At 49.9% G+C, this 14007-nt stretch overlaps 1 pseudogene; it reads left to right on the top strand.

Moving 5' to 3' along the window:
* The first annotated feature begins 2662 nt into the window (after nucleotides 1-2662).
* On the top strand, nucleotides 2663-3059 carry LOC119815843 (annotated as a pseudogene).
* Nucleotides 3060-14007: the final 10948 nt, after the last annotated feature.

Below are 14007 nucleotides of genomic sequence, written 5' to 3'. Positions count from 1 at the left end.
GAATTATCCTGGCTGATGACAGTCACATCTCCAGGGAATTCTAGAACCTTTCTCCATACAGGTCACAAAGAGTAGCCTCCTTGCCTTAGGGCACAGGTTGGTAGCACAGCATGGTTTATGCTACAAAGCCCCTGGAATGGGCTCTGTCTGAACTCTACCTGACATCTGTTCTGTACTCTTCCTCCTCTTCTTTTTCTTGAGTGTGGATGTGGTGTGTGTGTGTGTGTGTGTGTGTGTGTGTGTGTGTGTGTTTCTGTGTCTGTGTGTCCTGAGCGCACTTCCCTCATACCCTAGTAAATCACTAGAATCTAGGTTCCTGCCTCAGGCTCTGATTCCAGAAGCCTGACCCAATTCAGGGAGATAGATGCATAAGCAGAAGAGTCCTTGACCATGATGCTCTGTGTGCTCAGGGACCACAGAGAGCAAAACAGATGTCTGGGCTTAGGGAGCGAGAGGGTGTGTCACAAAATAGGTCCTATGGAAGTCACTGTGTTAGGGGAGAGCACCAGGTGGTGCTCATAGCATGCACATGACCAAGATATAGGAGAGAGCTTCGTGTGTTTGGTGAACATTGCAAGGCTCTGAGCGATCCAGGTCCCAAGAGAGCTTTCTAGGGACAGACAAGAGGCATATCCAACATCCTAATGCAAAGTCACAGGTTACACATCAGAGAGCTGCCACTGCAAAGACCCCAGGCTGCTGGTGCATGAAGTGGGTACAAAAGGGACCAGCGAGGCAGCCACCGCCATTCTCAGTTACCAGGACACCAGGATGGATGCCAAGGCTAGACTTCATAGGCTTCCAGGGTCAATAGTCGGCAGGCCCTAGAGGCTGATCTGAGGCTGTAGGTGTGGAAAGACATCTGGAAGGTGCTAGCAGGGGGACACAAAACTCTGGGACCAGAATGTAAGTAATGGATGGGGGTGGGGGCTGTCAAGTTCAGGGAGAGGGGTGGGACCCTGCAATGTCACTGTCCTTCAAGCAAAGCCAGAGCCAGAGCAAGCCTTTAGGGAACAGGTGTGTGGGGGTGGAAGACTGATTCCAATCAGCGCTGGAGCTGCTCCCTGTCTGAGTGGTCGGCATCAGTCTAGGGCTTGGGATGGGGACAGACTGGAGGGGAGCAGAGCTGCTCAGACACTGAGTCGGGGATGGTTGGGCCCTGGGAGCGGTTTCCGCCCATTCTTGTCTATTCACAAGCACTGGAGTAAAAATGTACACAGGATTATCATCCAGAGAAGAGGAAAGGCTGTGTGATGGGAGGATGTGGAGAGGCCAAAACAGACAAGAGAAACAACTGGCCTGGTGGGGGTAGGGGCTTGCCTTACTGTTCCCATGGAAAATTCGTGCTTGGGCAGACAGAACCCGACCTTCACCCCAGACTGTCCTTATCGCAGACCCGCTCAGCTGTGACTCCTCAGTTCGCTGAGACATCTGCTGGGCACTGCTTTGGTATGGGAAGACAGACAGGCTGTCCCCTAGGCTCTGACTGAGAGAAGCAGAGGCAGAGGGGAGCTGGCAGATGTACCAGGAGGAATGTCTGGGGAGAAAAGTGTGCTCTTGTCAGGGCGAAGGGATTGGGGTAGGCATAGACCGTGTGCAGTCTGGAGACCAGAGGTGGTATCCAGCCCCCCATGAATCCACTGGAGACTAACTCCAACACCACACAGCTTCTGTGTGTCCCTCTGCTGTGCTCCATTACAGACAGGCTATTCCAGACCACCTGAAAAATGGACCAGTCATGGGTTTAGATGGTCATTCTCTCTCTCTCTCTCTCTCTCTCTCTCTCTCTCTCTCTCTCTGTGTGTGTGTGTGTGTGTGTGTGTGTGTGTGTGTGTGCATGAGGCAGCTTGGCTGGATCCTGGAAGAGATGCTGCTGACAGGCAGGAAAGCCATTCTGGAAGGAGAGATGTCAAGTTTCAGAGAACTGACCGGGGTTACGTCAGGACTGAGGTCAGCATCAGGGTATGGTACTCTCATCCCAAGGGGCCCCAGCCTCTATCTTATGCTTAGGGCTAGATGATATATTGGCATCTGTTTAGAAGGGCTCCCTGCCAGGGCCTGGGTTTGCACTGGACCCCCACTGTCCAGTAGCCTGGGTTCTGCTCCTGCTACCACTATGTGACCTTTTGGGCCTCCCCAAGGTTAAGCCTCAGCAGCGAGGCCTCCTGCATTCCTGGCTACTCTGGCCTTGGCTGACAGGCCCAGTTCCTTAGGGAAAGAGAGGTCAGGAGGCTCCCATGCTGAGATGTTATCCCATTGGTCCTCTGCTCTGGGGTTCATGCTGGGCATCTTGATCCCTGGCTGCCTCCCACTCCTGTGCCCATAGCTGTCTCTCATCCCTGCCCCTACAGCTGCATCCCATCTCCATGTGTCTCCTCTTCCTCCCTCCTTGCCTCCTCTGCCTTAGCCTCTTCAGTGTCTGGTCTCTCAAAGGGCCTCATTATTGCCCAAGCTGTTCACCATGGGGTCCCTGGACAGGTGTGGGAGAGGAACAGAAAAGCTGGTTAGAAGGATGTGCGGGCCCAGTTTGAGGTGCCACCTCAAGTCCTGGGCACAGGCCCCGGTAAGGCTGGGAATGTCCCGGGTGGAGGCAACTCAGACTTGATTAGTGCACCACCCTGCATGATTGAGTTGCAGGGTCCGGGAGGCTCACTGTTCCAAGATGGCTGGACAGGCAAACAAGGATGTGAAGTACTACACCCTGGAAGAGATTCAGAAGCACAAAGACAGCAAGAGCACCTGGGTGATCCTGGGTGTACGATCTGACCAAGTTTCTGGAAGAGCATCCTGGTGGGGAAGAAGTTCTAAGAGAACAAGCCAGGAGTGATGCTACCGAGAACTTTGAGGATGTTGGACACTCTACTGACGCACAAGAACTGTCCAAAATGTACATCATCGGGGAGCTCCACCCAGATGACAGATCAAAGATAGCCAAGCCTTCGGAAAGTCTTATCACTACTGTGGACTCTGATTCCAGTTGGTGGACCAACTGGGTGATCCCAGCCGTCTTAGCCCTGGCTGTAGCCCTGATGTATCGCCTCTACATGTCAGAAGACTAACTTGCTTCTCCAAACCAAGAAAGGGGAAAAACTGCCCCTCAGAAGGGAGAAAAGAAGCCAGTGTTAATAATGTCTGCTGACAGACACCTTCCACTGAGAACATAATTGTAATATATCTGTTTCCCTTTCCTTCTGTGTTAGTGGAACCAATGAGGAACTCTTTGTACTCTTCAACTCTGCAAATGTGCCTTTTAAAATCAACTTCATTTTTATGTTTCTTCACTACTTAATTTACTTATTGTAAGCATGATCTTTTAAAAATATATCTGGCTTTTAAAACAAAAACAAACAAACAAACAAACAAACAAAAAAGAAGAATGTGCAGGTTTCCATGGCCAGGCCATAGAAGAAGGCAGGAGCAGAAAACATCTGGAGTGATCTGAAGTAGCACTCAGAGCCCTGTGAGGGGCTCCGGAGTGACCACTGGATTCTTGTCCCTCTGCTGGGACAGTAAAGAGAGGGGCACAAGTTTGGAGGGAAGTCAGCTATTTCTGTCGGGCGCCAGATGTAGTACAAATTCTAATTGTTCTTGATAAAAACCCAGAGTCAGATATTAGGGGGTGAAAGCTGAAAGATCAGAGAAGCAGACTGCACCCCAGACTGCATTCTCTGGCCACCTGCTTCAGACTGCACCTCAGGATTGCAACTGTCTTCACCAAACCTCAGACTGAATCTGAGCTCCTGTCTCCTCCCTCCTTCTCACTTCCCATCTCCACCTCCCTGGTGCTGGAATTAAAGATGTGAGACACCACTACCTGGCTCTGTTTTGCTTAGAGTTGGATCAATCTAGTGTAGCCCAGGATGGCCTTGAACTCACAGAGACCCATCTACCTCTGCCTCCTGGGATTAAAGGTATATGCCAGCACTGTCTGGCCTCTAGTGGCTTAGCTCTGCACTCTGATCTTCAGACAAGCTTTATTTGTTAAAACACAAAACAAAATATCACCAGATCTGTAGCTACAAGGAAGGATTCGGGAAGAGCGGCTAGAGATGAGAACTCATCAGGCCTCCATAAAATACCCAGGAGGAGGGCTGGGTGGTGGTGGCGCACACCTTTAATTCCAGCACTTAGGAGGCAGAGGCAGGTGGATCTCTGTGAGGCCAGCTTGGTTTACAAGAGCTAGTTCCAGGACAGTTAGGGCTGTTACACAGAGAAATCTTGTCTTGAAAAAACAAAGAAATAAACAACAACAACAAAAAGATACCCTGGAGGAGACTGACCAGGGGCATCAGGCTGTCTATAGCCTTGGGTCCCATTTGTCTACTGCACCTCCCAACTTGGAGTGTTGGGCTGGGCTTCAGGTTCAGGTTCTGGAGGCTTGCCCCATGCAGCACACCTCTGGTATCCAGGGCTCCTACTGGAGTCACAGGCAGATGGCTGGCTGGGGGTCCTTCTCCCAGACATTTGTCAAGGCCCTGGTCAGAAGGCAGCCAGGTAGTTGGTTGCTGACCCCAAGGCTGTCCCTCTCTGTTCCATTGGCCTGACATGTCCCATCTTCACCCCCCTTCTTCTTAGCCCTTTTCTAATTCTTCCTGGGTGTCCTTCCCAGGGGCCTTCACCATCCTTCTTAAACTCCACTCTCCCATAATCAGGAACAGCCTTGATTGCTCATTATGTTTAGAACCCAAACTGTCGGCCAATGAGAAACTAATTTCCCCAATTTAGGCATTCAAATACCAGTTGGACTGCATTCCTGGGAAGAGGGGAAGTGTCCCATCCCTCTTTGGGGAAGATTGTCTTAAGAAGAATGGAATCAGCAGGTGGTGGTGGCACAGGACTTTAATCCCAGCACTTCCAGAGGCAGGAGGACCTCTGAGTTTGAGGCCAGTCTGGTCTACAGAGTGAGTTCCAGGACAGCCAGAGCAACACAGAGAAACCCTGTCTCAACAACAAAACCAAGGAGGAAGAGGGGGAGCAGGAGGAGTGGGGAGAGGATGAGGAAGGAGGAGAAGAAGGGAGGGAATGGGAGCTTCCAATGAAGTGGAAGATAGAGGTAAAAACAAACAAGATGTTTATAACAAAACAAGTAGAGTTTTCAAAACCTGTGCCTTCTCTTTACCAGAAGCTGGAGAGAAATGAACTTTTCTGCAAGAGTTCTGAACAGGGGAATGAAGGTCTCCAGAGGCATTTGTGTGGCAAGAAGCCATCTGGGGGCATTGCAGGAAAAATCTAAGAAAAAGGTATTGGGGAGGAAAATCAGAAAGATGTAGTCAGGGACTCATGGAGATGGACAGCAGCCAAGCTAAGAAGAGTGACTTCTCTGAGCCACACAGAAGCAAGGACTGGGGTGTCCCTGTCTGGGTTGGGCTGAGTCAAGGAAAGGCTGGGCCGAGAGGGGAGGAGTTAGGAATTTCGAGGGTCCGGAGGGAGTGGGGTGTGCTGTGATGGAGAGTTAAACTAGGCGAAAAATGTTAGGGGTGGAGAGAGAGAGAGAGAGAGAGAGAGAGAGAGAGAGAGAGAGAGAGAGAGAGAGAGAGAGAGAGAGAGGAGAGAGAGAGGGAGAGAAGGCCTTGCAAGCAACAGACCTAGGTCTAAGGGAGAAGGCAGAGGATGAGGGCCATCAAAGCCAGAAGGCAGGAGTTTTGGGGTGGAGATGGGGGTGATGGCAGGAACTGGGAACGGTCTCTGTTGTTCATGCTAAACAACAGGCGAGACTTTCTCCTGAGATTTGGGGTGGGGATGGAGGGATATTTAAGTGTGGGTCAGGAGAGATGAAAGTCTGAGGAAGGAATAGACACAGCATCTGTTCACAGCCTTGATAACTTGCGGGTGGAGACAAAAATCATGTTCTTAGAAGACACAGGGAGGGGGATGCAAAGGCAGATGGGCTGGGAAAGCCTGGCGGGAGTCAAGATCAGTGCTCACAGAAAACAGAATCAGTGCGGGAGCACAACTGGCCCTTCGAGCACCACCTGAAATACATATGCAAATTACAAAGCACGACTCTGCTATTTGTTTTATGGCTGCTATGGTTTTGGATATGGTTTCCTTGCCAAAACCCATGTTGAAATTTGTCTGCCAGTGCAATGGTGTTCAGCGTGGGCCTTTGGAGAATGAACTCAATTCTCTGGGGGAATGGCTGAGCTGGCACAAGGAGAGTAGGTGGTTATAAAATGGTCCTCTGCCCCTCCTTTCATCCCATCATGCCCACTGGCCTTTCTGCTGCTTGGAGAACCATGTTACTTGCCCTAAAAGTCAAGCAGCAACCAGGACCATGCTCTCAGAAGTCCACACTGTGAGACAAATAGACCTCTTTCCTCTAGAACTTTTCCAGTCTCATGTGTTCTGTTACAGTAACAGAAATGGATCTAAAATGCAACAATGGCAAAATGACTTTAAAAAAAATTGAAAATCACATTTTCCCCGAGAAAGAAAAATAAGAAAAAAAAACCCTAAGGAAAACGGGAACATTTTGGGAACAACTCAGCTGCTGCTTGCTTTCCATGGATGGTTTCCACCCCATTCCTACCATTTCCCCCTGTCCAGCTGGCCTGCCTTGATTATTGCTGTTCTTGCAAATTTTCCTAATGGTTTTTGCTTCCTAAAGTCTCACTGAAGGGCAGCTGTGGTTTGACTGGTTTTAGAAGAGTCTTATTGAGGCTGGGGGATGGCTTGTTTAGTAAACTGCTTGCCCTGAAAGCATGAGGACTTGAGTTTAGGTCCTCGTCACCCATTCAAGTCAGGCACGGTGGTATGCACCCGTACTCCCAGCATTTGGGAGGCAGAGACAAGAGGGTTCCTAGGGCTTGCTGGCCAACTGCTTGAGCCAGTTGATACGCTTCACATCCATTGAAAGACCCTGCCTCAAAAAATAATGTGGGGCATCATGGAGGAAGACACCTAATGCTGGCTCTGGACTCTGAGCACACATGGGCACCTGCACACATACATGAAAACATATGTATTTCCAAAGAGGGTTAAGTGAGGGAGACCCACCCTGAAGTGGGAGGCGCCATCCCATGGACTGGCAGCCTGATTTGAATAAAAGGGAAAAGAGAAGGCTAGGTGATTTCTCTGCTCTCTGATCTGCTCACAGAAGCAAGCAGCCTCGTTCTCCTGCGACCAGCCTGCCCTGCCACACCATGCCTGGAAACAAGTCCTTCCTCCCTTAAGTTGCACCACACCCGGTATTCGGTCAGAGCAATGAGGAAAGCAACTAATACAGGTTTCTACTAAAAATTCATCTGCCCCAGTCTATGTCCTGCTGCTGTAACTATGAACTGGGTAAATTATACGGCCTAGAAGTTTAACTGGGAGGTCCATGCCTGTGTCTAGGTGAAGTCCTACTTGCTGTATGGATGGCATCTCATGGTAAGGCACAGAGGGAGAAAAGGAAAGGAGCAGGGAGGGAGAGCCAGCAACTAACCTGGTCCTGTGATAATGGCCTTATCTGCTCATGAGGACACGGCCCTTCTCCCATGACCTAGTCACCATTTACACACCCTGCCTTTTAGGACCTTCAGAGTGAGCATCACCATACTGCACATTGAACCAAGGGCCTCCGACAAGCTAGGTAAGCTCCATCCCCAGCCCTCATTTGTTTCCGATTATTGTTGTTTGTTTTGTTTTGTTCTTTTTGAGACAACATCTCATCAAATTGCTCCAGGTTAGCCCTTCCTTATAACCCAGGCTGACTTTAAACTTGCTATCCTCCAGCCTCAGCTTCTAAATTATCTTAGATTATAGGCCTGTGCCACCAGGTTAGGCTCAATGCAAGTTTCTCAGGGGACAGCCAAACCACAGGACCAGCTCACCGTTCTTCATCACGTGGAGCTGGTTTGACATGGGTTGGTGGCTTAGCTCACCCTGGCTTCATCTCCCTGCCTTATACATAGCTCCTGCCTAGGTTGGTGAATGGCAGCCTGGCCACTATGGTATGGCTTCCCAACAGATGGGAAGTAGATTCATACAGGTAGCTTTGACCCTTCCCTCCCTCCCTCCCTCCCTCCCTCCTTCCCTTCCTTCTTGTTTGTGTGACGGAGGCCAACCTCAGCTGCCATTCCTCAGATGCTGCCCATCTTGTTATTATTTTTTGAGTCAGGGTCTCTCAGTGGCCTGGAGCTCACCATGTAGGCTATACTGACCGTCCCATTGTGTTTACCTCTTCGGCGCTGGATGACAAGCGAGGGCCACCATGCTCAGCGTTTTACACTTGAGGCTGTGGCTCCAACTCAGGCTCCTGCCCTTGCAGAGCTGGCACCCTGTGGACTGAACCTCCCTGCAAGGAGATGTAGGATTTTGGTCTGACTGCCCCCACCCCCATTCTTTGCGACTTGTTCTCTCCGCAGGGACACTTATGTGAACTTTTCCTTTAATCATGGAATTTCAAGCTCTTCCCTGGCGTTGCCTAGTTGTGAGTCTTTTTTCCATCATTTCTGCCTGGAAACCAGTGAGCCTTCCAATCTCCAAAGCCCAGGGCGTTCTTCAAACCACGGAAACTTTTCCTTCTCACTTAAACAACGATGGCTTCTCTTCCATTTGCTTTTTCCCTTCTAGGATGCTAGACTTGTTTCTGCTCTGAGCAGAGGACACCCCTTAGGGCTTGCTCCTCCCAGCGGGCACTGGTTTTGCTCACTTGCTTTGGGTGGTTGTGCCATCACCTCCATGTGGGCTCCCACATTCCCACCCTTTCTCCAAATCAATAATGTTTAGGAAAGATTTTTTTTCGCTCCCTTTTCTGCCTTTTTTTCTTTCTGACAAAGTCACATTATGTAACCTCTGGCTTCAAACTGGGAAAGCATCTTGCCTCAGTCTCCCAGGTGCTGGAGAGACAGGTATGTGCCACACAGACTCCCAGGCTTTGCTCTCTCCCGCTAGAGAGAGAGAGAGAGAGAGAGAGAGAGAGAGAGAGAGAGAGAGAGAGAGAGCGCACACACCCCACGCTTCTTCCTTTCAACTGTGAATGGTTATCTTCCTGTAGCTGCCACAGTAGACTGCCCTCAGGATCTCCCCTTTCTAACTTTGGAACCCCTCCACTGGCCACCCATCTGCCTCCCTTTGCCCCCTGGGGTTCTCATCATCCCCAAGGCCCATCCCGGTCCAGCTGACAGACTAATTGTGCCTTCCTGTGCTCCAGGACCAGCTCTGTGCTTTGGGGGGCGGTGCAGTGGAACTGCTGGAACCACCCAAGGCTCTGGCTCTGCCTCTCCTCTGGTGGGTCCTGGGCCAAGTTCTCCCCTGCAACTGTGGGGATCTGATTCGCACCCAGGGCCCTCTTGTGCTCAGTGTCCCTACTGTCTGGCACAGAGGGAGAGTGAATCCTGAGCCAGCCCACTCAGCACAGCCCTGCCCCACCTCCTAGGCCTGGCTGCTGGCTGACCCTGGAACTCAGCCACAGGAGCAGGTTTAACGCTGGGGAAAGAAGGCAATGAGACTTCCAAGATGCCATCATTGGGGATGTTTAACTAGAGAGAGATTCCTGGGTTCACTCCTCTAGTACGGGCATGGAATATACCAAGCTGGGGTATGGCTACATGGTGCAGTACTTGCCTAGCATGCATGAGGAGCAGGGCCTGAGGGCAAATCTTAGCAGCAAAGGAAGAAAAAAAAATCAGGAAAAACCAACCAGTAAAGCACAATCGATTTGAATGCAGCCCTTTATTAGGTCAATGACGATGCTTGCACAGCAACACTAAGTGGGAAGCAGGCTTGGGGAGTTCCTGTACATCTTTCGGTTGTGGTAAAGATGACTTTGGGGAGGGAAGGAAGACAAACCTGCTTTCAACCCTGCTCCTAGCCTGACGAGGAAAGCATTCCCGAACCTCTGGAGGCAGAGAGACTGAAGTGTGAGCCGCCAGCAGGGAGCTCTTTCCTGTGCGGCCCGCAGGAGACCGCCTTCGTCACCATCAGCCGCAAACGGACCACTTCACGTGTCCCTAGGCTACAGGAAGCTGCCACAATGACTCTTCACATCCTGTGGGTGACAGAGGAGCCAAATACAGGCACCATTTCCAAATCCAAATTATCTCTTGTTTCAAATTTCCTTACTGCATGATAAGGGTCCCAGGAATTTTTCTCTAGCAAGCTTCAAAGTGAAACCACAGGCGTTTTCCTTGTGCTGAGTGAAAGGATGGGGTTTCCAGGCCACTGGGACAGAGCCGACAAACTGTGCCCCAGAGCAGTTCCTAAGAACTCCAGAGTCAGAAAACATCTCAGATAAAAAGAATTTCTGGAATAAAACAAATGAAGGCAGTTTGGAATATGCGCTTCTCTGGCTTTATTGGTGAAAACATTAAATTAGGATTTGTGATAAAGGGCGCGGTCCTGCACTTTCTTTCTCTTTTCTTTTCTTTTCTTTTCTCTGGAGACAGGGTCTCACCTTGGGTGGCCCAGAACTCACGTTGCAGACCTGGCTGGCCTTAAACTCACAGAGATCCTCCTGCCTCTGTGTCCTGAGTGCTGGGACTAGAAGTTTGCACCACCATTCCCTGTAATTCCTAATTCAACTATTCACATGGCTAGAAAGGATCATAGCAAAGTGAAGCAATTTTTTGGGGAGGGCCAGGCCCCATTCAGGTGGAAGAAAGAAGACACAGACAGAGCCGCATGCTGTTTTGATTTGATTTGTCTCTTGAGGCTGTGATAGAAATGCCTGGACAAAAGTGAGCTGGGGAAGAGGAGATCATTTCGGTTCAGAGTTCCAGCTTACAATTCAATTCAGGGAGTCACAGTGGCAGGAGCCTGAGATATCTGCTCAGGGTGCATCCACAGTTAAGAAGCAGAAAGGGGGGTTCAGTGGTTACGAGTACTAGCTGCTCTTCCAGAGGACCAGGGTTCAGTTCCCAGCACCCACATGGCAGCTCACACCTGTCTGTAACTCCAGTTGGCGTGCTTCTGACACCCTCACACAGACACACATGCAGGCAAAACAAAAATAAATTATTAAAGAAAGAGAAGAAGCAGAAAGGAACTGATTCGTGCACACACGCTTGCACTCCGCTGGCTCTCTGCATTCCCGTACAATCCAGGATCCTCTGCTTAGGGACTGGGCCGTTCTCAGTGGGAAAGTAAATATTCTAGCCTCAGTTAAGGTAATCAAAATCACCTCCCCCCTGGCTCCCTGACTTAACCACAGGTTAACCTAATCTTGACAGTCCCTCCCTGAGACTCCCTTCCCAGGCAGTTCTAGACTGTGTCAAGTTAACCATCACACACATGTAAAAATGTGGGCACCCCAGAGGCATGTGGATCTCACAATTGAGAGTGTGTTTCACAAAACTCCAAACATACCGCTTCTCCTATGATCAGCGGGTTGGCTGGTCTTGGCTCTTGGCGATTTGGCCGTCATGGCCACCCACCTTCTTGCTCTCAGCTATTATGTGTGACTGACCGTGAAGAGAGCTCTCTTTCTCCTGCTGTAGCCCTGACATCCACTTCTGATGTCTGTCCATGGAGAGGCCCCAGACCTGACAGCTGTGGATAACAGATCATACAGCACACAAAGTAAACATTTAACAGCCATTGTTAAAAAACAAACTGCCCCAAAGCCGCAGGGTACAATATTAACCATCAACAAAAAGAGACAGGACATCATGGATAAATCCCAGGAACCTTAGACTGGACAAAACCAGACACACACACACACACACACACACACGTGCGTGCACACACACACACACACACACGTGCGCGCGCACACACACACACACGTGCGTGCACACACACACACACACACACACACACACACACGCGCGCGAGTGAACGTGGTATCTGTACAGGTGCTGGGCATGTTCTCTATCAGTCACTCTCTGTCTTACTCCCTTGAGACAGAGTCTGTCCCTGAACCTGAAGCGAGACATTTTCAGTCAGGCAGGCTGGCCAGCAAGCCCCAGGGGTTGCATCATGGCTTTGCTCTGTAGACTGAGGTTACACGCACACACGGCCATCATAACCACCTTTAATTTTTTAAAAAGGTTTTTATTTGTGAGTGTGTGTGTGTGTGTGTGTCTGTCTGTCTGTCCGTGTGTATTTGTAGGAGTCAGTTCTTTCCTTTCTCTAGGTGGGTCCAAGGGATAAACCTCAAGCCAGACACAGCAACACACATCTGTGATTCCAGTGCGTCACTAAAGGGAGACAAGCAGCAGGCAGAAGAGTTGCTGGGAGTTCCTGGGGCATGCAGAAGTAAAAGAGAGCCTGTCACAGGCAAGGTGGAAGGCGGGAATGGATGCTCAAGGATGCCCTCTGACTTCCACACGTTTGCCTCGGCACACGCACACAAACATACACACTCTCACACACACTTGCAGGCACACACAGTAAAACCCAGAAACAAGTGATTTACCCGCACAGTGCCAACGGCATAAGAGTGAATTTACACCTCCTACTTGCTTTGGAATAGACAGAAATGTGTGATCACCGACCCACCACGGCACGGGTGGCATCTATGCACGCTTGTTCTATGCACAAGTTGTTAAGATCTTTTTTTTTTATAACACTTTAATTATAAACCGCTGGGGGGAAATTTTAAAAGAGAACTTCCACTTAGAAATGCTAGCCAGACATTTCTTTAAAATTTTGGGGGGTTTGTTTATGTCTATAGATGCTTTGTCTGCATGTATATATGTGGACCACCTGTGTGCCTGGTATCCCCAGCGGTCAGAAGACATCATACCCTTGGAATATGCGAGTTATGGATGGCTGTGAGCCACCATGTAGGTGCTGGGAACCAAATCCAGGTTGTTTGATAAAGCAGCCAGTACTCTCCACCACTGATCCTTCTCTTCAGCCCCGAGCTAGAAGTTCTTGTTTCTCAATGTTCAGTTTTGAGGCAGAGTCTCATCCAGTCTAGCTGGCTTTGAACATGTCAAGTAGCTGAGAATAACCCTGGGCTTCTCAGCCTCTGGCTTCTGCCCCCCACCTCTGCCCCCCAGAGGCTGAGAATATAGGCGCACAGTGGTTTTATGTGCTGCTGAGGCCTCGTGTATGCTAGCAAGCATCCTACTGATGGAGTTACACCCTGAGCCACAACCAGATGTTTCTTATAGAGGTTCTATATTGATAGAGCCAGGTCCTCTCAGAGAATTTCACTTATGCCCAGGGCATTTGTGCCCCCATTAATGTGTCCAGGGAGGATGGGTAGGGAGGACGATTTGAGAGTGGCCTGAGGGTGCTTGGAAGAGTTCTGTGTCTAAGGGGGATCAGGTTTGGAATCCTGGAGACTGAGGCCCAGAGTGCCGCTCTTCAGTCAGGGCAGAAGGCACCACTCGCCCCCTTATGGATTCTGTGGGTACTGCATGGACATTGCACACAGATACACAGTCAAAACACCCTTATGAATGTAACAATAATAAAGTAATAAAAATAAAAATTCAGGATCGTTTAGGCTCTTGCTTTCTTCTTTCATCTTTCCATCCTCCCCTCCCTTGGGTTTCATTGTGCTGCCCAGGATGACCCTCCCATCTCAGGCTCCTGAAGTAGCTAAAAACAAAGGAGCATGCCAGTGTGCTCAAGTTGAGGTGTGTGTCTGTGTGTGTGTGTGTGTGTGTGTGTGTGTGTGTGAGCCAGGTACATATGTGGAGGTCAAAGAACAGCTTTCTGGAGTCATTTCTCTCCTTCCACCCTGACTGGAGACAGGCCTCTCTTGTTTCTGTCATGTTGTGTACTCCAGGTGATTCTCCTGTCCCCACCACCCATCCACCATAAGAGTACGAGGATTATCACTTCACACCACCCATCCACCATAAGAGTACGAGGACTATTAATTCACACCACCCATCCACCATCAGAGTACTAGGAATTCCAATGCACACCACCCATTCACCATACGAGTACTGTAATTACCAATTCATACCACCCACCCACCCACCCACCCACAATAAGAGCACTAAAATTACCAATTCACACCACTCACCCACCCACCATTAAGAGCACTAGGATTATTAATTCACACCACACATATCTGGCCTTTTAAATGCGGGCTCTGGGAATCAAACTCAGGTGGGCAGACTT

This window comes from Arvicola amphibius, chromosome 5 (assembly GCF_903992535.2).
Source record: "Arvicola amphibius chromosome 5, mArvAmp1.2, whole genome shotgun sequence".
NCBI lineage: Eukaryota > Metazoa > Chordata > Mammalia > Rodentia > Cricetidae > Arvicola > Arvicola amphibius.
This window is presented reverse-complemented; position numbering and strand designations above follow the sequence as displayed.